The sequence below is a fragment of the Stenella coeruleoalba genome, assembly GCF_951394435.1.
Source record: "Stenella coeruleoalba genome assembly, chromosome: Y".
Lineage (NCBI taxonomy): Eukaryota > Metazoa > Chordata > Mammalia > Artiodactyla > Delphinidae > Stenella > Stenella coeruleoalba.
Genome location: NC_137168.1, coordinates 2,077,477 through 2,103,957, shown reverse-complemented (window position 1 = coordinate 2,103,957; position 26,481 = coordinate 2,077,477). Strand labels below are relative to the sequence as shown.

The 26,481-nt window shown below is 40.9% G+C and overlaps 1 pseudogene across 1 annotated transcript; it reads left to right on the top strand.

The window, feature by feature from the left end:
* The first annotated feature begins 1,588 nt into the window (after positions 1–1,588).
* LOC307181062 (collectrin-like) lies at positions 1,589–17,816 on the top strand (annotated as a pseudogene). The gene is made up of 4 exons: positions 1,589–2,050; positions 2,297–2,410; positions 7,087–7,281; positions 17,630–17,816. The product of its transcript is annotated as a collectrin-like (transcript).
* Positions 17,817–26,481: the final 8,665 nt, after the last annotated feature.

Genomic DNA, 26,481 nt, shown 5'->3' with positions numbered 1-26,481 from the left:
AGAACCAACAAGAAAACCATGGCTTGCTTATCCCAGGATCCTCTGAGGGCAGGCCCCGTGCTGGGTGCTGGGGATGCAGTGCAGCTAAAACCAGGCTTATCCTTGCCCTTGGGGAGCTATAATAGTGGAATTTGTTGCATATTAATGAACGAAATACAAGACTGTGCTCTGGGTCGGTGGTGGGGGTGGGGTGGGGGGGTGCAGGTGGAGGTGCGGGGGGTCGGGGTGGTGGTGGGGGTTGGGGGGGGCCTCACAGCAGGGTTAGCAGTAGGCAGGGCTGCTGTCTGGCCGGGGCTCTGTTTCCTCTTCTCGGAGGCGGTTGTACCGGGAGCAGATGCTTCTTCTCAGAGGCCCCAGCCTGGACACAAAGGCAGGGAGCACTCCATTTCTCAACACGGGCCGGAAGGCCGACAGCCTGGGCTCGGGGCTCTCAGACCTCAGAGGCCCGTCGAGCCGCCTTTGTCCTTGCTCGCGTCGGCTGAGGGCCCTCAGCTCGGTCTCCTTGGCACAGGGTTCCGGGGACTCCTGGCTGGGCGGACACGTGGACAAGCTGCTTAGGCTTTCAACGGGGGCGGTACGGACGCCCACCAGGCTCTGCGTGTGGCAGGAGAGGCGGGCGTTCCACCGGGACCTCATCGTGAAACCGTTGCCACGGCCGGAAAACCCCAGCCTCGAGAAGGTGCGGAGGGGCGGCCCTCTGGGAAGGCGCCTCCAGGCCTGGAGCACCAAGGACCCGCGGACCGGGTAGTCCTTCCAGCTGCGCAGGGCTGCGGGCAGCGGCCTGCTGTGGAACCAGAGCCCGCTGTCCTAGCGGCGGCGTCCCAGGATTTGGTACCCGTCCCGACCCATCGGGAGACAGGTGCCGCGGGTGGGCCCGGTCCATGGGAACCATAGGGACTGGCGCTTCCGGGCGTGGGCTGGCCGCGTAGCCTTGGCCGTGCCCAGGTACCTGCTCAGGTAGCTGCCCATGCTCGCGGGTCGGCGGGGTCGGACCTTCGACGGGCTTTGGCTTCTGGGCGGCCCCGAAGTCTGTAGACGCGAAGCTTAACGGCGCTGAGGCGACCGTTGGCATCGGGTGTGGGACGGCTGTTGGGGTGTCACAACCTCTGGGCACGAGGTCCTGCGCGGGTCAGGCCAGCGCCCCGCGGACTCAGGGCCTCTCGGAGTCACTCGGGGCCTCTCGGAGTCACTCGGGGCCTCGCGGACTCACTTGGGGCCTCGCTCGGGGCCTCGCGGGGCGCCCCTGTGTTCTGAGCATAGGGGATCCTTCAGCTCCCACTGCTGGCCCAGGCGCTTGGCTCTGGGTGGCGGGGGAGCCCTCCACTTTTTGCCCTTGACATTTAAAGGGAGAAAATATAATAATTTGTACCAGGTCCTGAAAATTACAGAAAATTGACTGAGGGGCACTCTCTTTCATTATTGTAAAAATGAACAAAATGCACTTGAATGAATGCTCTTTTAAGGAAAAAGAGCGAATTTACTTGTATTTTTACAGAGGCTGTGTGTTTCTTCTAGAATGGTTGCTAATGTCAGTTTTTGCAATTTTGCTTATAAGGATATGGTGAAAGCCGTTCAGGATTTATGTTTTAGCTCCGACAACGTTGGTTTGTTTTAGGTTCTTCTCTTATTTTTCTACGTTCATACATTTCATACATTCATATATAGACTGTCTAACTGAACACTATTGCCATTTCTTTCTTGTCACTTCTACTGGTGATCCAGGTATACAGACTAGAGTGAGGCCCATTTCCAACTTATAGTTGGGAGCAGGTACCCGCAAAAACAGTGTCCAAAGCCTGCTGGTAAATGTTACAGCACTTCAGTCTGGAGGTCTGTTGTTGGGCCAACCCCTGTTACTGGAGTAGGAGAGGGGTGGAAACAGTGGCCAACAGAGGAAGCAAGTCCTCGATCAACAGATTTGTCTGGTTCTGAGAGGTGGAAGGCTGAATGAAGAGGACACTGAGAAGATCCTGATGAGGAAACACAAAAGCATTTTGTGTCAGAGAGAGAGGCCAAGAGTTGAAGAAACAGGGATGCTGTCAGCTAACAGGTGATGAAGAATGAGATACCCAATGCCCTCTACTGAGCCATTCCCTTTGTTTCTTTTTTGGTAGATTCCTTGTTTTAGGAATGATCCCCAAGTCTATGATTTTGAAATAAAGGAAATGTCCTATATTATTTTCTTAGTAGGACATTTCTTCACCTCTTAAGATGGTAATAACACCAGAGTGGAATGTCTAATGCAATTTGGTATTATTCACTCATAATGTACTTTTTTTCTTCTCATCACCTGCAGAATTTCCCACGTCCTACTTTGCAGTGTAACCCAGTGGGTGTCATTCTGGTTTGTGGTTACCAGTCCTTCAAGGAATCACACCCTTCCTGCTGTTGAGGTACAGCCAGCCATAAGGTAATCACCGCTAAATATGCCTTCCACTGGTGAATCAAGTTATTGATTAATTCAGCTGTTTTCATAGATTTTGAAGACTTCTCTCTCTGGTTCCAAGTGATTTATTTATTAAGATGCCAAAGGTTTCATTTTGTTATCTTGGAATAGAGATTAGTATAGATCAGTGGTTCTCATCCAGGGGCAGTTTTGCCTCCAGGAAACATTAGGCAATGTCTGGAGACGTTGTTGTACAGTGCTGGTGACGGAGTAGGCAGAAGTTAGGGACGCCAGTTAACATCCTCCTGTGCTCAGGATAGCACTTCACAACAAAGAACTATTCAACCCCAAATATCCATTGTGCTGTGGCTGAGAAGCCCTGGTTTATACATTAGCTAAGAAGGTTTAGTACTGTCTTCTTTTGGCGAGAACACCTTATACGGCACTATTGTGTGATGGTTCATCATGTGCCTTCTCGAGCCCAAATGCTTATGTGTTTTTTGGGTTTTTTTTTAGGGGAGTATAGTTGCTTTACAATGTTGTGTTAGTTTCTGCTGTACAGCAAAGTGAAAGTCTTTACCTTTAAAAGATAATTTTTTGAAAAAAAGGTAAAAGCATGACTTTCATACAAATTAAAAATGAAATCTATCAAAGATTTTATTATCTTATTAGTTAATGAGGGAACTAGTAAGATGTTAAAACCAGTTTAAAGGAGACTTCAAGGCAGCATGCAAATGCAGGAATTGAAGAATGGTCATGTTTATTTATTAAAAGATACACCAGTCTATCCATTGAGGGTGCTCCACCAGACACAATTCACCTTGATTTTCTGTGGACAAGAATCATTTACATTGTATCAGTTTTCTCCAACTTACACATATGCAAAATAACTCAAAAACAATAAAAGGTGGAAACTGTCCAGAAAGGTAGATTTGCAGGACTCTCAGTCATATTTTTTGCCCATTTGAAGTTTTACCCATTTTTTCCTGACAGTTCCCCATCTCCTCTCCTTGGGATTATAACAAACTTTCAGAAGTGAAATGTATTCTTTTCTGCCCAGAAGCAGAGGAAGCAGTTTGTTTTTATTTCAATTAATATGCACTTTATGTGTGTCAAAACTTCATATCCCACACATGATTGGTGTTGGGCAAAGGTGTATTGGAAGAATGAGTTCACAAATTAAACTATTTCCTGAAAAAGAATGAAACAAAGTTCACTCTTCTTACAAAGGATTTATTTACAAGTTACTGAAATGCATATTTTTTCTCGTTACCAAAGAGAAATATCTAGTGAAAGAACTCATCTGCTCTTTGTAAAATATCAGTGTTTAAGATAATGAGTGTATAATCAAATGCCAAATGTTTTTGTGTGAATAATCATCTGTTTCCCTTGCTGAAGCAAAGGCATTGAGGCTCTATACCCATGGGGAATGATTTAACAAGGGTTTCTTTGTTTTGTTTTTTTAATAAATAAACAAATTTATTTTGGCTGCGTTGGGTCTTCGTTGCTGTGCGCAGGCTTTCTCTAGTTGCGGCGAGCGGGGGCTGCTCTTTGTTGCGGTGCGTGGGCTTCTCATTGCGGTGGCTTCTCTTGTTGGGGAGCACGGGCTGTAGGCGCACAGGCTTCAGTAGTTGTGGCTCGCGGGCTGTAGAGCGCAGGCTCAGTAGCTGTGGCACACGGACTTAGTTGCTCCGCGACATGTGGGATCTTCCCAGACCAGGGCTTGAACCCGTGTCCCCTGCATTGGCAGGCAGATTCTTAACCACTGCGCCACCAGGGAAGCCCTAACAAGGTTTGAGCTAAATTGTTTCTGTGCTTTTGCCAGTAAGAATACTGCTAAAAGCCACTACTTAGGGAGTAAGAATTAGGAATATTGTATTTCACGAGAAAAGGGATTTTTATTCAAGCCCTGTGATGAGGGAGGGCTACAAGGAAAATGAAGGCACTGTGGTTAAAGCAGGCTTCAGTTAATGTGAGGAGGAGGAGTGAGTGTTTACGGTGAAGGTCGAAAATCTAGATGAATATGTTCACAACACAATGTCTGTTTCAAAGGCCCTAGTAGGAAGGGCTATTGAGGGGGTGAGAATGGCCAATAGAATGGGAATTTATGTCCGGGAATGGATAGGGCTCATCAGGATTTTATGAAAATAAAGGAAACAGTACCAAGAGGGAAGGATAGAGTGAAAAGAAAGGAGATGGTACCTAGAAGGCAGGTAGTAGGAATTTCAAGGCTGAAGAGCCTATGTGGTTGGGCAAAATAATGCTAGTTCCGCCTAATGCTTGCATAATATTTTCTGGTTCACAAGGCATGTTCTGATGCATCTGTGGCATTTAGTATCAGCACCAATCATTTGTGAGCTGTTATTATTATCCCTGCTTTATAAATGAGGAAATTGAGGCTCAAGGAGATTAACTGATTTGCTCAGGTCACCTAGAAAAATAAAGAGTGACAACTTGAACGCAGGCATGCCGCCAGCACATGCAGTGATTTTTTTTTTTTTTCCTCCCGGTCTGCTAGAGTATCCACACCTATGGAATTAGGTGAGGGGATGACAGACCAGTTCTAAGATGTCTGCTTTTGATCTGTTTTGAGGGCCTGGCCTTATTCAAGGCCAATCTTGGCTAGAAGATATCCATGGTGATTGACGCCTCTTGGGGATTTCAGTGGTAGGTGGAGATATAGTTTGTACTAAACTAGAACCTCTTATCAGCCTGAGTGCTAACCAACCAGGTAGACAGAATGAGAATGCAGAGCAACTTTTCACTTTACTCTGTTATACCTTGGTAGTGGGGTTTGTTATTTTGTGGGAAGGTTTGTGTTACTGTGTTAGCAATATTAGGTTACGAAAAAAGAAGACATTCCGTAGTTTGATTAAAATTGCATGGAAATTATCCCCTGCTGCAGATTCCCTGGCTGGGATTCTCCTTCCCATTTATGAATAATCAGGCCTCCCCATAGGATTTCATTTGCTAAAGGAGGTCTTTCCTGATACCCCGGTGCTGGTCTGCAGAGATTCTCCAGCTTTTACTCTCAGGTTCAGGATCAGTAGTCACCAGCCACATGTGGCTCTCAAGCACTTGAAATGTAGTTAGTCCAAGATTAGATATGCTCTAAGTGTAAAGTACACACCAAATTTCAACGACTTAGCACAAAATAAAATGTGAACCAACTTAAAATTGATATTACATGTTGAAATTATATTTTCTTGGATATAGTGGGCAAAATATATATATATATTTTTAAGTATTTATTTATTTGGCTGTACTGGGTCTTAGTTGTGGCACAGGGGAGCTTTAGTTGCAGCATGTGGGATCTTTAGTTGCGGCATGTGGGATCCAGTGCCCTGACCAGGGATCGAACCTGGGTCCTCTACATTGGAAGCTCAGAGTCGTAACCACTGGATCACCGGGGAAGTCCCAAAATATATGTTATTAAAATTAATTTTCCCTGTTACTATTTACTTTTTTTTTTAAACGCAGCTCCTAGAAAATGTGACATCACACGTAAGGTTCACATTATATTCTGGTTTCAGTGCTGCTCTAGAGGTTGTTGAAGTCAGCTTGCCTAGTGTGAATTCAGTAAAGGCCACACAGTATGTCCAAGAAATCTCCTCATCTAATTTGCAAATTCCAGTTAGAAATATAGTTTCAGTCAAATAAGTTTTTGCTACCAACCCCTCCCTAACTGCCACCAACCCCTCCCCCTCCCAAGTGCCACTACCACCAAAAATACAGATTTTCCCTGGGAAAAGTAATGCATTTACCTTCATATTTTTCTAGACTTTCGGACTCCTAAAGCACCATTTACTTTAGTCATATGGAACTACTTGCAGCTGATGCAACAAATCATACTACATACCATGTCTCCAATTCCTATGCTCACTGCACACTTTGGTCTAAAGAACTCCTACTTGTCCCTCAAAGCACAGCTCAAAAGTTGCCTTCTTAGGAAAGCAGCTCTGACATTTTACTATTGTGTACTTACCCCTCTGCTGTGCTCCCACTGTGCCCATATTTACCCCTTGCACTGTGATTGCACTGTGATTGTGGAGGGACTGATGGGCCACTCTTCTAGACTGTAAGCTTCTTGGGTATTTTTATTTCATTTTGTATCTCCAGTACCTAGCACAGGATCTGGTACTTAGTAAGTTTCCAGCAAATGTTTGTTGAATTGAATGAAAAAAAAAAAAAAAAAGATCAAATTGATGGATTTGCAGCTGCTCCTGGCTTCGTGCTCTCTTTTCTCCTGCTGGTTTTGTTTTTTCTTCTCATATTTATCACCCACTTTTTGCATATTATTTTATCTTTTCAGGCTGTTGGTATTTTTGTAAGGCACCTTAAATAGAGTTCTGTCATTTTAATCTAGATGCTGCCTCTCAGGAAATAAAACATGGTGGGCAGAGCTCAAAGCTCAAGACTTCCAGTTACTTCTAGGACATTATCAACAGTGGAGGGCAGTAGTACATAGAGAAGCATCTTTCTGGCAACAAGCACTGCCACTTATAGACAGAAAACCACAGCATGATGGTCCTCATCACACTGTCTGTTCAACCTGAAGTCTCCTGCTAGGGGGATGCTCTGTTTATAGAGATAGTTATAATCATGGATAGTTATAATCATGGGGAGATAGGGTTATACCTTCTGTTTCTAATGTTTCTTCTGTCTTGTTTCATTTGTTTTTAATCATCATTGTATTTTAGAATGATTAGGAACCGGATCAACAATGCCTTCTTTTTGAATGACCAGACTCTGGAATTTTTAAGAATTCCTTCCACTCTTGCACCACCTACTGGCCCATCTGTGCCCGTCTGGATTATTATATTTGGTGTGATGTTTTGCATCATCATAGTGGCAACCATGCTATTGATTTTGTCAGGAATCCGGCAACATAGAAGGTAAGATATTTAAAGGGAGTGATTTAAAGAACATTTTCTTGTTTACTCATGACTTGGAAAAACAAGGAGAGGATTTTCCCCTAGCTGAAGAAAATGTGTTATATCTGAAATTGAAAAAATTGGTGATTTTTCAAAATATCACTTATGTTTTTGGAGACTTTTTGGAGTCTGTGTCCCTAGGTTAACTATGAGTCCTTCCATTACTATCTTTCTTTCTATTCTATACCATGTGAATGTTTTATATCTAGAGTTGGTTTTAATATCTGGGTTATGATTTTGTAAGCTGGATATACAGAGCTAAGCAGACTTTTTGGGTAGGCAGAGTTAATCTTTGCTAGTCATCCACCTCCAAAGCCTAGTACTTCCGTAGTCCTTTTCATGCCTCCTCACCTTGGCCTGCCTCTTCCAGTGCCTGCAGCTGCCATCTTGTTCTACACACTTTTGCAGTGTTTTATATTCCCTCCCTTTGATGGATGCTCTCCCTCTAGTGCCTATGATTTTATATAGACCCGTGTTCTTCACAGTGGCCTTTGAATCAACTTCCTGCATCAAAATTGCCTGGAACACTTGTTTAAAATATAGGTTCCTTTGCCCTACCACAGACCCACTAAAGTTTATTCTCTGAAGGAGATGCATTCTTTTAATTGAAGTTTGTTGATGTACAATTGAAGAAAATATGTTTTAATGAATATCTAGGCTATTCTAATTCACCTAGTTTCACAGCTTGCAATTTAAGTACTTACATTTAGATTCCCACTCCTGGAGTTCATTTAGCTGGATTCTGGGGCACATGCAAACTTTGATGTCTATAAATTATTGGTATTAGAGAGTTTCAGACCAGTGGGAGAGTTATTTAGGTAGAGAGGAGACAAGATTTCTTAGCACAATGAAAGGAGAAAATAATTTTGTTTACAAGCACCTCTGATCCAGAGGGGCAGTGGAGAGAGTCCTCAACTCTTCTGTAGACACTCTGATGTGCCTAAACCTTCCCTTCTGATACCAAGGAAGAGGAATTTTGGTAAGTGGGAATCACAGGCACACACATTGGTTTTCAAAAGTGTTGGTGCCCACACGGGACATGCAGGTTGTGTTTGGCCAAGTGTGTGTTTGACGAAATGTTTTTCCTGAGACTTTCTACTTTCCATATGGTTCACCCTGGTTATTAGCAGAAGGTAATCATTTTAATTTGGGGCTTTATAATTTTTTTCACAAATGGTAAGTGAAATGCTATGGAATAAATGTGATTTACGTGTAGTGCCCAAATTAAGCTCAAAGATTAAGATCAAGTTGTACTTGCTTGCTTTTCTTGCTCTTGGCATGACACATAATGCTGAGAGGCTTGGTATAAATTATTAATCTGTTTTATTTTGTTTTTCAGAATATTAAGAAATATTCTCTTGCAGTACTTGAATAACTATGTTTAATAGTTTTAAGTTTTATTTTAATCCTGAAATGCTATGATTCTATGGTTTCCAACAATTGTAACCTTTGTGAATTTACACCATCTCCTTCGTTCCCAATTTCCTCACTAGTACACTATGGTGAAGGAGGTAGAAGAATGGGCTCTGGAGATAGACTGCTTGGATTCCAAGTATTTATTGCCTAGACTCTGCTCTTGTATGTAATCCATGAACTGTGTGGATATCAGGAAATACCGGCAATGAGTCAGGGAAACCAAGCTCAAGAAGATAAGGTTGTGGTGCTAGAGTCAAGTTGGTTAAATTTTTCTTTACTGTCTGTGCATAGATAACTTTGCTCAAGTGACAGTGAGGTATGTTAGAAAGAATTAATTTGCTGAGATCAAAAGTGTTAATAGAGTTCTTGAAGTAGTGCCTGGCACTACTGCTGTTAGCTGTTACTGTTATTTTATTATCCTGCCAGTTGCTGTTCTTTCAGCTCGTTCGTTAGTCTGGGATCAGCTATCTCTTCCTTCTGAGCAGATTCTGCAGTAGTATAATAACTGAGTGTGTAGCATCATAATCTGTTGCTCGGGAGAAGGGAGGCTGTTGTCACAACCTTGCCTTCACAAATTTAGTTCATGTTCAAACCAGGAAACAGATGGACAATTCTCCTGTGTCAACCTGGAGAGCATCAATAACTAGCAAATAGACTCAGGACAGTTATGACAATCTTCTGAAGAGAAATTGATTTGTTGGGTTTTCCATTTGATACGGAAAAAATTTGGTGGGTTTTTCTTGGGCAAAGTATTGCTTCAAAGGTGGGGAGAGGGTGCAGTTCGAAGTGGGGAGAGCCCTGATCATTGTGATGAAAGTGTTTTCTAATTGTGGAAAAAAATGGGAGTTGCCCCTGAAAGTCTTTAGTGGTGACGAAGACAAAGATTTGTTCAAGAATCCAATTCATACATTAGATAATAATGAACATAGTTTGTGTAGTACAAAATCTTAAACCTAGAAGACGAGGAGGGACCACAGGGTCATCTGAATCACCATTCTGCTTCTGCAGAGAAGAGTGCCAGTGTCCTCTAAGACATGTGCATCTTTATACTTACTACTGAAGAAATTTCTCAAGTAAAGCTTTAACTATTCTGGTAGCTGTGTCAATAACAGCATTCCACTGACTGTTCAGAACCGCTGGGTGGAAAGTATGCAGTCACTGGTGGCCCAAACTAGGTGAACTCAAATACTAGTTATACCCTTTAGCTGAGTGACCTTGGTTGCGTCATGTAGTTTCTGTGGGTCTGTTTCTCCATCTGTTATGGGGAGATAATGTCTCACAGGACTTCCATGAGGATTGGGTGAGAAAATGTGTATAAAGTACCTAGGTTATAGTATGTACTAAATAAACGGTAATTATTATTATGCAAGATGAGCTTAACCCATTTCTGTGATTAAGGGATGCTGGAAAAAGATCTCTTTTCCATCCAGATATTGCCACCATACTGCAGAAAATTTTCCAGTTCAGTGGCTTATTGCTTGAGATTTTATTAGTTAACGAACACCTATTTTAAAAGGCAAGTGATCTTATTAGGCCTGCTGTTTACTATAATAGTGGTGGACTGACTAATCAGCTCTCTAAAAAAAGAAAAAGATACCCTGATTTGTAGCATTTGCTGACTTCCTATCCAGTCTGAAGTTTCTGAATGTTTGAGTCACCTCCAGCAAGCCTGTACCAGCCAGTTTCAACTCGCCATTACAACTGCCGCCTCTTCGTGAAATAATTCGAGGAGGTTGCTTCTCTATTACCATCTAGTTGAGAACAGCAGTTAGAAGAATTGAGAGATTTGTTGAAGGAAAAAAGTTGGAAAAGTGATTTTTTTTTTCTTTTGGGGAACAGCTAGGGAGTTGGGTATGTGGGAAGACAACCAAGATTAACTGCATATACTTGACAGTGATGTCTGTACTAGATCTGTGTCTAGCCCCAGCCTGGAAGTGGATATTTTAGCTCTCTGGTCAGCTTTATAGTAATGGTGATGATGGTGATGATGTGATGTGTGTTTTAGTTGAAAGAGCACTGGATCAGTACTCCTAGTTCGGGGTTCCAGTGTCATGCCCTGGCATTTTTTAGCTGAATGACCTTGATCCAGTCAAGGTCATATATGGAAAATGAGGATAATATTTTCTTAAATAGTTACGATGATGGGAAGACAAAATTGGAGAATACACACAAGTGCTTCATACACTGGGGAGTGCTGTATCAATGTAAAGAAACATCATCATCAAAAAGCAGTTACAAAGTGCTAATTCTATGTAACCTGGCACGTTGTGCTATAACAGAAGAGTCACAGAGAGCACAATTTCAGACTTGTATGTATATAGTAGAATTGATTCATGACTCCTGCATATAAATAGACTGTGATAATGTTATTTTCTTAGGAAGGAATCTTAAACAATGATCTGTATCCATCTCTCCAGAAGCCAAGGCCCAGAGAGGGAAAATATCTTATTCCTTTATTGACCATCCATTATGTGATAGGAGCTCTAGAATGTATCATGGAAGAGACGTACATAGATAACATGGGTGGTCCTTGCCTATAAGGTGATGATAATCTTGTAGTTGTAACAAAGCCAGGTCAAGGACTCAGGACACTGAACCCTAGCTAGTGCTAGCAGTTGAGCAGAGTCACTAGTAAATTCACTTGGTTTATTTCTGTTTATATTTCTCTTCACCTAAGGTCAATAGTAAAGGGAAGCGCATTTGGATTTCTATGATTTTTTTCACACGAGGGGTTGGGGCTCAGCCTATATTTTCATATACTGAAACTTCACATTCTTACAGTCTCAATTAAGTGAATAAATTGTCTTGAAAATAGAAATGTAAATGAAATCATAAATGTTAGAGCTAATAATTGTTTTACTTTGCTGTTCTTAAATGTACACACTCAAAAGGAATCAAATATGTGTTTTGAGCGAAGCCTGGGGAGATGAAATAGAGTTCTAGGTCTACTCCTTTCACCAGTTTCATCCCATTCTGAAAGACAAGTTGCTCTACATATTTGAGTCTCAGCTCCTGCATTTGAAAAACAGGGATAATAATAAAAACTACATAGTACTGCAGTAGGAATTAGGTGAGATGATGTGTACAAAGCACTTAGTCTGCCGTGTAATAGATACTAATTCTTATTGTTTTTGCCATCACATCACCAGTCTCACTGTGCTGCAACGCCCACTAAAATCATTCCAGCAGTGCTGCTATTTCCCCAGGATTCATCCATACTGATTATGACCACAGTCCCAGTTCCCCAATAATTAACTCTGTCCTGTTTTGAAATCATATTTGTCTGTCCTTTGTTGTTTGTCTGTTCTTGGGCCTTGGGTTTTCAGCCCTATCTTGTTTGAAGGGAGACAAAAATACTGTTTCTGCTTCTAGCTGCCACTGCTTTATCTTGAGCAAACCCTGATCCTCAACACCCCCTAGATACGTGGGCCACCCGATACAGGCAGACCTCACTTTAGTGTGCTTCACTTTATTGTGCTTTGCAGATACTGTGTTTTTTACAAATTGAAGCTTGTGGCAACCCTGCGTTGAGCAAATCTGTCAGCACCATTTTTCCAACAGCCTTCTATTGGAAGAAGATGCCACCTAGAACTTCTATAGCTAGAGAGGAGAAGTCAATGCCTGGCTTCAAAGCTTCAAAGCACAGGCTGATTCTCTTGTTAGCGGCTAATGCAGCTGGTGACTCAAAATTGAAGACAGTGCTCGTTTACCATTGTGAAAATCCCAGGGCTCTTAGGAATTATGCTAAATCTACTCTACATGCACTCTATAAATGGAATAACAAAGCCTGGATGACAGCACATCTGTTTACAACATGATTCACTGGACATTTTAAGCCCACTGTGAGGGCCTACTGCTCAAAAAAAGATTCCTTACTGCTGGGGCTTCCCTGGTGGCGCAGTGGTTGAGAATCTGCCAGCCAATGCAGGGGACATGGGTTCGAGCACTGGTCTGGGAGGATCCCACAGCAGGGCTGTATTACACAGCAGACTAGTTGTGGCCCGTGAGCCACAACTAGGCCTGTGAGCCACAACTACTGAGCCTGCGCATCTGGAGCTTGTGCTCTGCAACGAGAGGCTGCGACAGTGAGAGGCCCATGCACCGCCATGAAGAGTGGACCCCACTCGCCGCAACTAGAGAAAGCCCTCGCACAGAAATGAAGACCCAACAGAGCCAAAATAAATTTATAAAATATTACTGCCCACTGACAATGCACCTAGTCACTCAAGAGCTCTGATGGAGACGTATAACAAGATTAATTTGTTTTCATGCCTGCTAATACAACATCCATTCCTCAGCCCATGGATCAAGGAGCAATTTAGACTTTCAAGTCATATTGTTTAAGAAATACACTTCCTAAAGCTACAGCTACCATAGGTAGTGATTCCTGTGGTGGATCTGGGCAGTCAGTCAAAAACCTGGAAAGGATTCACCATTCTAGGTGCCATTAAGAACATTCATGATTCATAGGAAGGGATACAAATATCAGCATTCACAGGAGTTTGGAAGAAGTTGATTCCAATCATCACGGATAACTTTGAGGGGTTCAAGGCTTAAGTGGAGGAAGCAGCTGCGGATGTGGTGGAAAAAGCAAGAGAACTAGAACTAGAAGTGGAGCCTAAAGATGTGACTGAATCATTGCAATCCCATGACAAAATCTTAACAAATGAGGAGTTGCTTCTTATGGATGAGCCAAAAAAGTGGTTTCTTGAGATGGAATCTACTCCTAGTGAAGATGCTGTGAAGACGGTCAAAATGACAACCAGCGATTTAAAATATGACATAAAGTTAGCTGATACAGCAGCGGCAGGGTTTGAGAGGATTGACTCCAATTTTGAAAGAAGTTCTCCTATGGGTAAAATGCTATCAAACAGCATTGCATGTTACATACAGAGAAGTCATTCATGAAAGGGAGTCAGTCGATGCAGCAAACATCACTTTTGTCTAATTTTAAGTAATTTCCACACCCACCCAGCCTTCAGCCACCACCCTGATCAGTCAGCAGCCGTTGACGTCAAGGCAAGACCCTCCACTAACAGAAAGGTTACAATTCACTGAAGGCTCAGATGATGGTTAGCATTTTTTATCTCTAAAATATTTATAAATTAAGGTATGTACTGTGATTTTTTTAGACATAATGCTATTGTACATTTAATAGACTACAGTGTAGTGTTGCTCGCTTTATTGAAGTTGAACCAAACCTGCTATATCTCTGAGGTATGCCTGTACATTTTTGGTCCCCTCTTTTGCCCATCTTCTCTGTGGATTTATGAGAAATAGCCACACTAAGGCTTCTAAGAGCTAGTTTCAGGTGTTTTAGTCATGCTTTTTGTTTGTTTGTTTGCTTGTTTAATCCTCTTCCTGAACCACCTGACATGCAGGAACAGCGGAAAGTCATTAACACTCATTTTTATTTTTCAGGAAAAAGAATTCATGTTTTTAGCAGAACATCAAATCAGAATGATCCAGAAAGATAGTTAAGTTTTATTATACTTACAGCAATGTGCAGGCAGTGACTCAGTTTATTACAGGACACACTATGAAATGTGACAAAGGGCTGTATTACTGTTAGATGATAACCTTCGAGCTTCTTATCATGTCCGCCAGCCAGCAAGTTACTGACACTGCAGTTTGTGAAGCCTGGCAATGCCAAGACTGTGAACAACTAGGTCTAAGGTCACAAAAGAATAATATGTACCTAATTTGTCATGGACACGGCTCACATTTTGATAAATTTCCACAGCGATTTTGCTCAGAATCTTTTTGATTAAGAGATCCTTATTCTAAGGAAGAGAAACTTGTCCTCATCCATCTGCATCTTCCTTTTTCGTTCTTCCCCATTCCTTGTGATGCCTGGTGGATTATTTTTCCTTTGTGGTTGGTGGGGGAAGGGGAGGCAGGATTTCTTGCCATGATCTGCAAGTGTCCAGCTCTCTGCAATTCTTCTTCTAACTCTGTAAAAACATTTTCTTAAACTGAAGAAACTGGCAAATGAACACTGGCAACCATCATTTCTAAGACTGCTGTTGCATTGCCACCTACTTCAGAAATCCACAAGGATTTTTGTAATATGACTTTCATAGTTACATACACAAATTTCAGGGTAAAACTTGACTGTTAGAAACCTGTTTATTTCTATGGAGAATTATTATTCACTCCAAGCCCAATGAGGAGTGACTTGGGGAGAAATTGCATGAGCTAGGCATGTTTGATGATAATTTATAAATATACATTTGTCGCTAGGGTGTCATTCTTACTGAAACATCACTCTCTTTTATAATCCATGAAAAGGAGGGGAGGATGAGTGAAATTTGGAGTTTTCTTTTTTTACTGCGCTCCTTCTTTTCACTTTAGGACAAGAACTGTGTCTCTTCCAACACATAGTAGACACTCAAAACATAGTTATTGAATGAATGTTGGATACTATGAATGGAAGTGATGTGTTCGATGGTTATAGAATGTCAGTTGGCTTTGCTTTCTGGACGACGTGGAAAGTGACGAGATACCCCTGTCTACAGGAGGAGCGGCCAAAGAATTCTAGTCCTCTGATAGGTGATTTCACCTGGCTGGAGGACCTTCTCATCACAAGAAATTGTATGCCTACTCCAACTGGCACTGATCGTTGACCGCTGATGCTTGGAATGGACAGTGCAGTATCTTCACCCTGAGGAAGGGAAAACGCAGCAGCCTGTCCTTACCTAGGTCACTGGGACTACAATCCGCCGACTTCCACTCCCAGCGTTGGGCCTGTAGTGATATATTTTGACATTTGACAATGGCATGCACAATGGCAAAATACTTTCAAGTGATGACAGTGGGATCTATAGTATTGAAATGCTACTTTACTTTTCTTTATAATCTCCACCTATTTAAAATTATCTAATAAACCATCGGTGAAGCCTGGCAAAATCTGTACTTCTAATTCCTAAGGTATGAAAATGAGTATTTTCCTCCATCCATTTGAAAAAATAACTATTCAATAAATACAAGAAATATCACGTGTACATTCCCTTCCTCCCTTCCTTCCCTCTTTCTTCTGATAGATCTCATTCAAAACCTACCTTGGGCTGCTGTCTGAGTAACTTTGCCTACAGCATTAGTCCATCCATTCTTCCATCCAGTTGTTTGTTCCATCACCCAACTACCGTCCAATCATCCATCCATCCATTTATCTGTCTAACTAGCTAGCCAGCTACTCATGTGTCTGTCTATCCAATTCTAAGCACATTAGTTGAGTGCCTACTCTATGCTGTCAGCTGTTTTACAAAATATCTTTTAATTTGGAGTTGACTGATTAGTTCCTCCTGAGAGATTCAGGTCAGAAAAGTTTGGTGATGGAGTAGGGCAGGAACATAGAACAGAGAATTTTATTTTTAAAAAATATATCTTCTCGGTGCATCACGTCTAGAGGCACTTGTCAGTTTGTCTCGTTGGTGATATTCACCAAATTTCTCCCTTTACAAAAATCAAATGTCTCTTTATAATTAGTACATTGCTTGTAGGGGTGTTACATTGAGACCCTGTGAGTATGCTGTTCCTTAGTCATCTCCCACTCAGTGCTTTAGTATCCATTGAGGAGCCTCAACAGAATCAATTATTATTATTTGGTGATTTTCTGTTTCTGTTGCACCTTCTATATTGGTTGTCATTCTTTTGTAAACAAGAGCTCTTTCTTTTCTCTGCCTTCCTCCACTATATTCTTTAAAGCACTTTGAAATGAGCTCTCATGTAGGACTAATAGGGACCTCTACCTTGATCATCTTTGGGGCATCTTCACCAACCTCCTCACCCACTAGAAATTCACTAAGTTTCTAAGGGACTTCCATAGCGGTGGAAGTCCATCCTGGTCACCACAGCAATGTCCACCATCCCAGCCATGTGATCCACCCAGGTCTGCCTCTTTGAAGTTTCTACAGATTTCTGGAACAAGAGAATCTTTGACAAGTCTGGGAGCCTCATGCCTAACATCATGCCTCCGTGGTGTCCCAACATCTAACTTGTGATAATCCTGAGGGAAACTCTTCTGCCCTCTGATTGCCTATCTCTTTTCTCCCCCTACCTCTATGATATCAAGCACAATTGGCTCAGTGTCTTGGCCTTTCACAAAAGACAGGAAGAATGTTTGAATTCAAGGCTACATTTTTCCACACTCCAGGGAAAGATTAAGGATCTGGTTACCACCTGGATTGGGGTAGCAGGGTCTTTAAAGGGTCTGAGAATGAACAACTTAAAAATTTACCTGTTAAATAGAATTTTTTGGAATGACCTGGGATTTTAGCTATGAGCTGTAATTAGCAGAATGTGTTCTGAGTTCCAAAAACCTGACTTAACAAATGAATGCAACTATTTTGTAATGAGTAGAGCCAAGGAATGATACCTGCAGTTTACAATGGTTACATCCTTTCTACAAAGTAATGTGAGTTTGCTTCTTGGCATCTCATCTCAACCTGATTTTTACCTAATATTTGCAGACCATTAATTTGTCAAATCTTGTGAGAGGAATTTATTACTTTTTTAAATTCAATTTTTGTGAAGTTGTTCTCCTAGAGCTAAATTTTTTAACTTGCCAATTTACCATATATTTTCCTCACATTCCTTCATGCAGTTTGTTTGTGTGAATGTACATATGTATATGTGTGTATACAAACATTCATTCATATATATATTCATTCATATACATACACACACACACACACACACACACACACACACATATATAATATCCATGCAGGCTGCTGATCTTGATAGCATCTTTTCACCTCATCAACTCTTTATGATCTTTGAAATTTATTTGAAAACACACGATGTCATCCATTTTCCCCATCATTCTAAGTTTCCTCTCCCCTTTCCTTATCTCCATGTTTGTACAGAAGACCATCCTTTCTCTTCCTAGATCCCAATCATTCTTTTTATGTGCACTTGAGAAGAACAAAGGACCATCTGAAATGTAAGACACTGAAGATAAATGGGAAAACACAATCACAATTGAAAACGGCATCCCCTGCGATCCCCTGGACATGAAGGGAGGGCACGTTAATGATGCCTTTGTGACAGAGGATGAGCGGTTCACCCACCTCTGAACGGCTGCTGTTTTGTTTCCCTCTGAAACTCAACACTTTTTTCTGTGAAACTGCTGAACATCACAATTCATTGAGGGAAGATTATATATTTTGTGTTACCATTCTTCTTTTGTAAGAAATTTTGAATGTGCATGCAATTGAAATGCAATGAATTATACCCATGAAGACCATTGAAATAATAAGCTGTTGACTAGCCAAAATATTCTAAAATATTTCTCTGACAGCACAGTAAGTGCAGGCATGTGATATTTGTAGTTACTGATTTTAAAATGCATTAGTATTTAAGCATTTCTAGCAATAAGGTCAGGCCAGTATATATATATCACACTTTAAAGACTAAGATAAAATATTTTTCCAGTGGATAATGCCTATAATATGGTGTCCAAATCATTGAAACTGGATCCTTGTTGAATATCATTTATATCACTCTGTATATAAGATAAGCAAGAATAACAATTACTGTAAATGGGTTGGATAAAAATGGGCGTGTTGATATACAAGGTGGAATTTGATCCTGTTATCATACCAACAGTTGCTTATATATATTTTCTGACTATCAGTCTCTAATAGGGCATCTTTATTCATTGATTATTTCTGCAGTTTGTAGAAGTACAATCTATGCTAACTTAATAAAGTGCTAATCATCTCTTTTTAAGTGACTGATTGTAGTCTGCAATTTATTTCCACACTGTGGAACATAGTAAGCCTAATTTTTATGTTATGTTTAATCTGCTCTCCAGTCCTAGAAATGAATTTTTTTGTTGTATGTATCCCTGCTTGAGGACTGTAGTTTTTAGACTTGATTTTACTTTCAGACAGGCTATGTATCATTCTAAATTCTAATAATAATTTTAATAATACATGTATTAATAGAAGGAAAATATGCAGCTCGATCTCCCACTGCTATCACCCATAGTTGGTGTTCCGGCAGTAGTCTCTAACTCACTTACCTGCCTCCAGTGGATACAAACTCTAAGAGGGGTAGTGGAATGCAGGTTTATTGGGGAGTGCTCTCAGGAGATATACCTTTAAGAAGTGAGGAAGGCACGTGTGGTAGACACTAAGGTGTCTGTCATCTCCTGATGTTCACGCCTTCATGTAACCCTCTCTCCGTGAGTGCGGAGGGGACCTATGACTTGCTTCTAATGAATAGAATACAGCAAAGCTGGTGAGATGTCCCTCCTGCAGTTAATTTATATGATATCTGAGTCTATCTTGCTAGCAAACTTGTTCCAGAGACTCTCCTTGCTGGCTTGATTAAGTAAGTGACCATGTTGGGAAAGCGCAAATGAAACTGTGAGCAGGTTCTAGGAATTGCTGGTGGCCTCTCAGCACCAAAGATAGCCTCCGGCCAATAGCCAGCAAGAATCTGGGATCCTCAGTCCTACAACCACAACGGAATGAATTCTGTCAACAACTGAAGTGAGTTTGGAAGTGGATTTTTCCCCAGTCAAATCTCTAGATGAGAATGTAGTCTGGCCAACACTTTGATTGTAGCCTGAGAAGAGGATCCAGTTGAGCTGTGCCCAGACTCCTGACCCATGGACGTTGTGAGATGATAAATGTGTGTTTTTTTAGGCCACTAAGTTTGTGCTAAAGCATTATGCAGCCATAGGAAACTAACAGAGTAGGATTAAGCAGAGGGAGAAGAAACCTGAAACATGGTTACAGCAGAGGCCTCAGTCAATCCTTCAGGGATCTTAGGAGCTGAGATTGTCCCTGATTGAGATAATGTGGCTGGGTCTTTGTATCTCTGCATTAGCTGGTTACGGTCATGGGTGCTCTCTGGGAAAGGATCTGCCCTTGGAAAGGGCAGTTCCCTATGGCTGAGGGCAATTCCCACTGAAGGGCTCAGCCATGAACCTTCAAAAGCCATTATTTCCAGAAGCTGGGGGTGGGTATGCGGGCCCTAAAGAGGGGGCCTGGGTGGTCCCACAGAATATCCATGACACCTTCACCAGTCATTTGGCTGCAGTGTAGATTGAATGAATATCCAAAATGCAAACCTGATTCTGTTGGTTCCTCACAGAAAAGCTTTTAAAAATGGTTTCTTACTCTCTTTACAATAAAGCCAGACTCCTTAACATGGGGCCTGCTACGGTTTGACCCCTACCTTCTTCTCTAACTTCATCTCTCACACTTCTCCCCTTCTGTTTCTGTCTGTCTCTCTTTCATCCAATCGTAATAGATCTCTCACTTCCAGGCCTTTGAACAAGCTGTTGCCTCTGCCTGGAACACTCTGCCCCATCTTCCAGCCACTCTTCCAGCTTGTCCTAGAGTTTCTCTCGCTTAAACCTCTCATCCTCCTAGAGGTCTTTGATGGGCCTCCAGGCTATGTGCCCCTAGACTGCCCAGATAATGATACTCATCTTGTTGTACTAGAAGTATATTACACTTAAATGTGCTTTTGTAGAAAAAGGAGACCACAAAGGCAAGAGTGCCCTGGGGCCCACGTAAGTCTTCTAATACAACCTTGTCTCCCTAAAGGTTTTCATAACTCACTTCGTTTTCTTCCCACCTCTAACCAGATAGAATTAACCACTGCTTTGTAACCTCACCATATCTATACATCTTTTCAGTTATAACCATCACAATATTTTATTTTGACTATTTGTTTATGTACCTTCACACTAAATGTAATATTCTTAGAGGCAGTGTTCAAGTCACTTAGCATACTGCCTTGTCTTCCTATTTCGTTCCCTTTCTGTCTTCATTCTTTCTTTCCTTTATTCTATAATGGTGAGCAAAATCGAAAACAGTCACTTCCCTCATGGAGCTGAAAGTCTACATAGTTGGAACTCAATAAATGTATGCTAATAAAGAAGCAAATGAGATGGTGGCTGTCACAAGGCCATAGTCTTATACCTTCTGGGAGCAAAGCCTGGCCCCTCTCTGTATGTGGAGGACCTTGAATTGGCGGCTGCAAATTTTTTGACTTGGGAACCATGTACTCTTTAACGTTATTAGGGCTTCCTTATTTTTAGGAGAGGAATGATATTCAGTTGGTTTACTAAAGAACCATTTTCCATCTTGCATGCTCTTGAGTTGTGTACTCCAGAATACGGTGGCCTTGCATATAGAATTGGTGAAACATCATCTGAATTCCATCAGTGTGCACTAGCAGGCATCATCCAAGACATGCATTCTCAAGAAGGTAGAAATTGTTCTTGGTGGGGAGAAAAAAAATTCAGTATTACAATGGTTTATAATCCTCCAAAGGACCACAGTACGTTAACAGATAAAAAGTGTATCTATGGTATTAAAATGTCCTGGGTGAGCTATTAGGAGAAGATGTCTGAAAAGTCTCAATAATGGGAAAAAAATTGAGAAACACCGATCCTAGATAAGCTTCTTATTTTGAAGGCATGGGATGGACCAATTTGATCATTAGATCATTTTCTTCACTGTTTATCCGGAAGGGGAGGGGATTTTTTCCATTGGCAAAGATCTGCTCCACTAAATATCCTTGTTGAGGAAGTTTTTCTTGTTAGCAGAGATGCGCTGTAAACTTGGCAGTCAATATAACAGCAAAATAGAGCTTATGTCTCCTGCCCACTGGCTTTGACAAACAGTCTGGGTAATTAGAGGGCAGTCAATCATCAACCATACCTTTCATTTTAAAAGTAATGATCCTGTAATGTCGCACAAGGGAACACATTGTGAGGTGATGTGTACTGGAAATAAAATGCTGTAAAGCGAGTGGGAATATAGCTGTCACTCCAGTCTCCAAGTCCTTAGCAAAAACTATGAAGAAACTGGAAACACAGAAGCATCTGAAAACAAAGTCACTGCAGAAACAATGAGCTGGGATGGTGATATCTGGACTTGTTTCACAGAAGAAATGTAAATGCTGGTAGATTTTGCGTTTTGGGGTGTAGTTTCATCTACCATGTTTTCCACAAGGACTAACCAATACAAAACATCACTATATAAAAGAATGCAGTGAACTGCTGAATTTAGAATGATACATGATCAGATTCCAGATATTAGTATCACCAAGTGAAGTATGCACATTTATCATCCCTGGATAAGGAACAAGGAATAGGACAGAGCACAGGTGAAGAACCAGAAAGAGTATAAAATCCCTCAAAGTCCAAATTCCCAGTCCTTATTTCAAAGTTATGGAGCCCCTTAACATAGTATTTTATTTCCCACTTTGTTTTGTTTCATAAAAAATATTGCATGTCTAGTTACCTCAATTACACAAGCAAATGCATGGAAGTTTTTCCTTCTTTCTTACTAACTTTCCTTTGGCCCTTCCTCCCTCCCTCCCTCCCTCCCTCCCTCTCTCTCTTCCTTCCTTCCTTCCTTCTTGCCTGAAGAATTTATTGAGTGGAGGCACTCTGTGTTAGATAAGATACTAGGTTCAGGAAATATAAACAGAGAGATAATTTCCTAGAAGGGACCTGTTCATACTTTATGACAAGATTCAGTTTATTACCAAGAATACCATTCTGTTTTAGGAAATTTTGGTTTGAATGAATGAATAATTTCTAGTTGTTATTTATTGAGTTATTTTGCTTTTTATTTTCACAGCACTGGTTGAAAATGGATTTTATATTAGTTATGGGCAGAGACTATGAGCCAGTTTATAAGGCACAGTGTTAGTCTCTTCTTTATTATAACATATTAGGGGCAGGAGTAGGATGCAAATAGTTGGTACAGGTCTTTATCTTGGTACTGGGCAGTAGGGGAGGTTTGGCCAGTAAAGAAATGACAACTGTGTCCTTAGAAGTAATTTTTCCATAGTTACTCCTTGATACTGCTTATATTTTTTGAAAATTAGTGAACATATGACAATAATATGGGCATGGGGTGTTGGGTGAAGGGAGAGATTTCATAAGATGCAGAGAAAGTGATCCTAAGTTTGTTTGTTTGTTTGTTTTTTCCCAAGTGTCTGATGTCTTTTGGCCAAATCTGAAAGTAGGTTCCCAGAAAAACAGGGCTAGGTCATATCCAAGACCATCGGAAAGGGTAGAACAAGAGGCCCTGGGCCTGGTGTAGAACAAAGGTGAGCACTAGCCACCATGGGCAGGCAGGCCTAGAAGGTGCCACTGTCAGGTGCCTTGCTGCAGTAAACAAGTGGCCCCTTTTGCACAACTTAGCAAAAGTTCAATTAAGACTCGTGTTAATCACTCCTGGTTTCCATTTGTCCTCCTCCACTGTAATTAGTGAACAGTGAATCAGGGTGGCAATATTCAGTTTGTATCAGGGTAGCATTTGAAAACTTAGGAGGTTGAACGAGATCAAATTGCTGCTATGCAATCATTTCTGACCTACAGAAATGGCAATTTCCTATACTTCAAGCTGTTAGTTCACTACTCAATTCTTTGGAATTTAGGAAAGATGTTCCCCATGTAAATATGTCACATGTGGTAAGACAGCCTTCAGGCCAGTTCACAGGAGCATATTAACCCATGATGTAGTTGAAATGTTGTATATTTATGATGTACAATATTAGAAGACAAACTGTCATAACGCTAGCAATTTAATGGAAACAAACAACAAAAAAAGACTAATAAGAACGATCTTTGATTGTATTTTATTGTTACTGCTTGAGGAAAAGCAAGTTTTAATGGAACAATAAGGAAGTGCATGGAACTAGTGAAAGGAATTTTACTCTGAGGAACTTTAAAGGATGTTGATCCTGGCTAATTAAAAATTAGGTCTCTATTTACTGTCTTGGCTTCACCAACATTCACTTGCTCCCTAACTCTTTGCATTCTGGGTTCCATTCCCATAACCCTGAAGAAACTGCTCCCTCAAAGGTCACTAGGGAATCGCTGGTTGCCAAGGTCATGGCACCTTGGTCCTCACGCTCCTGAATCTTTTTGACTCATTTGACAGTGTAGGGCACTCTGCCCCCGTCTTTGACACACTCTTCCTTCTTGACTTTTCTGTGATATGATCCTATCCTTTTACTCATCCGCTCTCTCTAATCATTCTCCAAGAAGCCAGAGAAGAAGTTGAAAGGGAAAGAAAGACACGGGTGAAAAATTAAGAGATTTTTATATATAGTTGAGCTGTCAGTAGTGAAAGAAAAGAGAGTTGCCTCTTGTGCATAATGAAGGTCATGGAGAAAATACTTGGGCCTAAAGGTTCTCTCTGCTGACCACCAACAGGTTGGTTGCTCTTCAGAGAAGCCTTGGAGTAAGAGGTAAAAGGTGCATAGTAGTCATTGTATGTTAAATAATTAGTGCTTCACACAGTAGTGGAGAGCACCAAGGCTAGGGGAATACACATCCACAATCTGCAACTCCGAAATCCAAAACTCTCTGAAAACCATTTGGCAGCAAGCCTGGCCCAGATATGATACTCTTTATGATCTTTACTGTACTCAGTGGTCTTTATTTATTGTACTTATTGAATGCAGAAATATGCAACTGTTTACTGATAGGATGCTGCCCCAGATCTCATAGGGTGAAGATTAACACATGGTATATGCACAGTATTATCTGAGTTCTAATCCTAACACAACCATAAGTGGGTGGCTCCAGGTGAGTAGGGCTTCATAAAAGCGGAGAGGAAGCAATCCAGTGAAATAACTTATTTCCGTTTGATGTAAATAGACTAGCTTTAAAAAGGAACTAATACTTGCCCTATCTGCCCAAAGTGTTGTTGCAAGAATAGAATGAAATAAAGAATAAAAACAGCAAAATTAATAAAGTGTGCACTGTGAATGAATTTTTTCTTTGTTAAATTTGATAGTGAAACTTCTAAACTTGAGGCCATAAAGAGGAATAAGGATTTATTTAAGGAAAATATTTTACTGTATGAATAATTCATAACTACAATGGCTTAATCTCAGAAGTAGATAACCTACCCATCTAGGAAGACACAACTACACATAGATGAAGTATCTATTTGAATTTTCAACCCAAACAAATTAAAAAAAAAAAAACAAAAAAAAAACCCTACAAACCTCTGCTAGTGTAATTTCAAAGGAAAAACTTCCAAGTCCGTACACATTGCTTCTAACTACCACAATGCCTTCATTTTTCCCCAGAGGATATAATTCTATATAATCCCCGAAGAAACAGACAGACAGAGAGAGAGAGAGAGAGAAGGAAACTTGTGGTAACTCAGCTAATCATCCCAGTATTAACTTCAGTTCAGTTAGGTAATGATGATTATGTTTTTAAATAATTACTCTTTTTTTTTGACTATCATTGAACCAGTTGACATTTGTTGAATCAACTGGCCTCCCAATCAACTGAGTTAAAAATTATATCTGACTGGATGGGCAAGCTGTTTTGTTGAATTAACTACTCAATATGGTAGCACTTTGTGCATCCAGTCAAATTCTACTGATACTTAGACTCTCCTATATTGGGGATTGGTGCCTGTGACTTGTCTGCCAGGTATGTGGGGATGAGTCACCCATCCTATTTCTTCATTAGTTAAGGCTCCTACAAGCAAAGACTCCAAGGTCTCTGGGCGGACAGGGCCACAACACAGCAACAGAACAATTTCATATGGTAAGCCTTTTCGCTTTTTTAATTTTACTTGAATTTTATTTTATTTTATATTATTTCATTATTTTTTTTAACATCTTTATTGGAGTATAATTGCTTTACAATGTTGTGTTAGTTTCTGCTGTAGAGCAAAGTGAATCAGCTATATGTATTGGACACTTAGGTTGCTTCCATGTCCTGGCTATTGTAAATAGAGCTGCAATGAACATTGTGGTACATGACTCTTTTTGAATTATGGTGTTCTCAGGGTATGTGCCCAGTAGTGGGATTGCTGGGTTGTATGGTACTTCTATTTTTAGTTTTTTAGGGAACCTTAATACTGTTCTCCATAGTGGCTGTAACAATTTACATTCCCACCAACAGTGCAAGAGGGTTCCCTTTTCTCCACACCCTCTCCAGCATTAATTGTTTGTAAATTTTTTGATGATGACCCTTCTGACCAGTATGAGGTGGTACCTCATGGTAGTTTTGATTTGCGTTTCTCTAATTCATGTGTTTGTTGGCAATCTGTGTATCTTCTTTGGAGAAATGTCTATTTAGGTCTTCTGCCCATTTTTGGATTGGGTTGTTTGTTTTTTAGATATTGAGCTGCTTGTATATTTTGGAGATTAATCCTTTGTCAGTTGCATCATTTGTAAATATTTTCTCCCATTCTAAGGGTTGTCTTTTCATCTTGTTTATGGTTTCTTTTGCTGTGCAAAAGCATTTAGCTTTCATTAGGTCCAACTTGGGTTTTTGTTTGTTTGTTTTTATTTCCATATATCTAAGAGGTGGGTGAAAAAGAATCTTGCTGTGATTTATGTCATAGAGCGTTCTGCGTTTGTTTTCCTCTAAGAGTTTGATAGTGTGTGGCCTTACATTTAGGTCTTTAATCCGTTTTAAGTTAAGTTTTGTGTATGGTGTTATGGAGTGTTCTAATTTCATTCTTCTACATGTAGCTGTCCAGTTCTCCCAGCACGACTTACTGAAGAAGACTCTGTGTTCTGCATTGTATATTCTTACCTCCTTTATCAAAGATAAGGTGACCATATGTGCGTGGGTTGATCTCTGGGCTTTCTATCCTGTTCCATTGATCTATATTTCTATTTTTGTGCCAGTACCATACTGTCTTGATTACTGTAGCTTTGTAGTATAGTCTCCTCTTTCTCACGATTGGCTGTTTGGGGTCTTTTGTGTTTCCATACAAATTG